Source organism: Xenopus tropicalis, chromosome 7, assembly GCF_000004195.4.
Source record: "Xenopus tropicalis strain Nigerian chromosome 7, UCB_Xtro_10.0, whole genome shotgun sequence".
NCBI lineage: Eukaryota > Metazoa > Chordata > Amphibia > Anura > Pipidae > Xenopus > Xenopus tropicalis.
This window is the reverse complement of record NC_030683.2, coordinates 30,006,124-30,010,353: the sequence shown is the minus strand read 5'-3', so window position 1 is coordinate 30,010,353 and position 4,230 is coordinate 30,006,124.

Sequence of the window (4,230 nt, the reverse complement as noted above, 5' to 3'; positions counted from 1 at the left end):
ATAGTCAGCCATAACCTTAGTTTACATGGTACATTTTTTACTTCCCTCAGAGAAACCTGTAGGCGTCAATATGCCCTTTGCTGCTGGCACTTGCTTTCCATTCATTTGGTGATTGCTCAGTAAAACTGATTATTCTCAAGGGATTGCACCCCTGAACAGCATCATCTAAAGTAGCCATTTGTGGTGGTGGCCTACAGAAAAAGGGGATTTGACACACATAAATGTTAAAAAGTTAACAAATGGCTACAGAATTTCCGCTATAGCAAAAGGACCCCCCACCATGTACGAGAGCAAAAAAAGTTTTGGTTCTAGCCTGGCATTGTAAAAAATATGGTCAATGCTACAATAACTTTGGTGCCATTTGTTCTTTAAAGGGTGATTTAAGTTAACTTTTAATATGTTATAGAATGTCTTATTCCTAGCAACTTTGCAATTGGTCTTTATTATTTCATTTTTGTACTTTTTGAATTATTTGTCTTCTTCTACTACATTTTTGCAGCTTTCAAATTAGGGTCACTGAGCCCGAGAGCCAAATAACAATTTGCTCCAAGAGCTTACAATTGTGTTATTATTGTTATTTTTTTATTCCTTATCTTTCTAATTAGACCCCTTTCTAATTGTATTCCAGTCTCTCATTTAAATCATTGCCTGGTTGCTAAGGTAAACAAGACCCTGGCAGCCAGATAGCTGCTGAAATGCCAAACTGAGGAGCTGCTAAACAAAAAGCTAAATGCCAAAAAACCACAAATAACACAAAATGAAAACCAATTGCAAATTGTTTTAGAATATCATTGTCTGCATTATACTAAACGTTAATTCAAATGTAAACTACCCGTTTAAGAAACTCTATGATAAAACTAAAAATGATGTCACAGGGCAGATTGGGGGGTATCCAGGAGGGACGGCTGTGGTGGGAGTGGGGAATGGGAAGGACCCACAAGGGCAACTTGCAGGTGAAACTGGGCAAGTAAGATTGAAATTTTACAAATTTACAGAATACAGACTTTATTTTTTGGCATAAATCAAATGAAAAAAATAAAAGCAGAGTAATATGGCTTGATATTTTCTATAAAATCACATTTTCCATGGCTGAAATGTTCCTTTATTCATATCCTAATACCACACCACCCGCCTTCTAGCCTCCATTGAGAATTCGCACACTAATGCAGAATACTCCAGGTCAAACGGTAGTCAGACTTTGTGCAAGAAACTCAGCACTTTGACTGACATGTTTTTAGAAAGACACCAAACCTACACAGGCTCCCCCCCCCAACCTTGTATGTCAGATGGAAGATATAAATCAAGCAGCAGAAAATATTCAGGAGTCAAGGAAAAGTCTGAGTTTATTTTTCTATTCAGACAAGCTGGTGAGAAATGGATACAGAAAAGACTCTTGTATAAACAGGGGTTACTGTCATATAAAGGTGATTAATATATCCACATTTTTGCACAGGGCACTCAGTAGAAGAAAAAAAGGCTCTACATTCTTCAAATAACTCTTGTGTGTATGTGTGTATATCTTTATTTATAGCACTACTTTTATACGTTTTTGCTATATGTTAATGGTACAGACTGGGAAACAAATATTGCTATAAATAAAGACTATTAGGCTGTAAAAGTGGATCTGTAGGAGACGTAGGATTGCGGCGGTCCCTTACCTCACAGAGTTTACAATCTATGTAGGTGGTTATAGCACAGACGCAAAGAGAAGCGTAATAACTGCTGCCTTTTGCAGTGTTGGGGCTTTGACCCATGGCTGTCGAGACTGAATAATTGTACAAGTTCTCCAAAGGCATGATTTCTTGAATGTAATTCCTGGGAAAACCTAAATACGAATATGACTAGCAATGCCATATTTTATATGCTGAACTTACTGCATCAGCCTAAAAGTTCCGCATCTCTATAACAGTAATGATTCTGGCCTTTAAACTAGTGCACAGGGGGTCCCCATCTTGGATTTTGTTAGGAGTGTCAGTGGCACTGCACATTCTCAGTGGGCTTTGGGCAGCTGTTGAGAAGCTAATGCTAACTGCCATGTAATGTGAATTAATGTAATTACACTCAGCTTTGTATTGTGACAATATATATACTATACATTGTGAGTGGGACCCTAAGCTCAGGTAAGTGACAGCAGCACAGAACATGTGCAGGGAATCAGCAGAATAGAAGATGGGGGGCTACTGGGGCATCTTTGGGGCACAGATCTTCGCTTCTACAGGTCTGTGGGTGCCTTGGGCTGGTACAGAAGCCCAAAACAAAACTTGCCTTTCTGCCCTTCTTTGTTATGCTTTAGTTCTTGTCTTAACACAGAGCCAGGTCAAGTAGTATTGACATTAAGGCAGTACTACTTGACCTGGTACCTACTCACCCCACTGCCCCCTCAGCATGCCACCACTACCAACCCCCAACCCTGGTCTATTTAGTCCTCCCTGCTGCTCTCCAGCCTTGGATGTAAATCCTTAAGGGGCTGTAAAGTCATATAGAAGCTTAAAGTAAACATACTCAGAAAAACATTTTGTTGTCACATCATTATATGAAGTAGGGAATTTAGTCCCCTCTAGCTAGTACAGTCCTATAATCCATAGGGTGCCAAGTAAAATAGGTATATTCCTGTGCACATAGATGCTGCTTTTGTGTATATTTTCAGACACTGCAGCTACCAGGGACCACTGCTTTATAGTACCTACAATTTGTAATGGTGGCTGCCACCAGAGACATTTTAGCCATGGCACAGCAAACAGGTTCCAGCAGTGATCTAGAAATAAACCTTAAATTAAACTCGGTGCATCTTCAAGTAATTTCCCGATGAACGCTGTAATTGCGGGCATGAAAAAAATGTTGTCACATGATGGCTGCTTGTTTGGATAGCTTTGTTGAGAATATTTTGCATAGCTGCTTGAAAGCCGTCTCAGCATTTCTGAACACTTGGGAATGATTATCAGATATGAAGTTTAAAACCCACAGATTAGATTTATAAGACTACAATATACTAACTGGAATGCTGAATCTTGGATATAAGACACCCCCATATTCACCGCCACCCTTTCCAAAAGCTTTTCATTCTTATAGGTTAAGTCAAATGTGTCACACACATACAAGTAAGCTTCCCCTCATGTAGCTTAGCAAAGCTTCAGTGTGCACTACAAATATACTGTACTGCTAAATCAATTCTCACACAATTCAAGAGGTTGATGCCAGCGTAGGGGCTGATTCTTGGCCTGTATATAGTCTGAGAATCAGTCCTATCTGCATCAGCCTAAAAAGGACCAGCCAAGTGACTGTGGCCCCAAGATTAAAAATGCCAAACCACTATGGTGTACATTTATCTAAGATTTTGCTGCATTTGAATTAAAATTTGAATTTTCAGTTGCACTTCCACTTAAATCAGCACCTTAGTTATAATTTTCCACAACCCATCACTTAGGGGCTGAAATGAGGTTCTAATGCAACAATGTAAAAAAATGTGCTCTTTAACAAGCTCAGGTTTCCTGACATTCATTGCTTTTTTGGTGCCTTTTTTAAAAAAGATTTAAAAAAAGATTTTCAGGTTCCCACATAATCGTGGAAAAAGATTTCATACACTCAATGCAAGCATTAATTTTTTTTTACATTTTATTTACAAGGGGCATGGCCTTTTATCACTTTGGATTTGCCCTCCCAACCAAACACAGCTGGCAACAGGAATTGTAAAGGCAAAGCTGCAGAAAAATCAGTTCTTATAGAGAGAAAAGCATAAAACTATGGCAACACAGCACTCCCCTTTATACTGAGGACAAGACAGAAGAAAATGCTGCTTTACAGCCACTCTTTATGGTTACAACCCTATTAACTTAAAGGGCACCTATCACCCTAAAATTGGTTCTCCCACCAGAGGTGCAGGCTAGTAGAGCCCACACTCCAGTTGGGGGAAACAATAGTCTTTGTTTTTTTTAAAAAAAAAATAAAAATAGCCCCTACAGTGTTAGGCTGCCTGCACCAGATGGGAGCTCCCAGTTCGGGCAGCAATTTAGGGTGATAGATGTCCTTTAATGTCCATGCTGTTATGATACATTTCAATGGCCATTCCTAACTCCTCTTATATTACAAATGTAAATGTCTAAAGGGCAAGGTGACATAATACTGTTTTGATTTTCTAGACAAAATAAAAAGCAATATCCTTTAAAATGTTTATATAACAGGCTTTTTTAAATGTACAGAAAGCAAAAGAAAATGAAAATGATACGGGCAGCT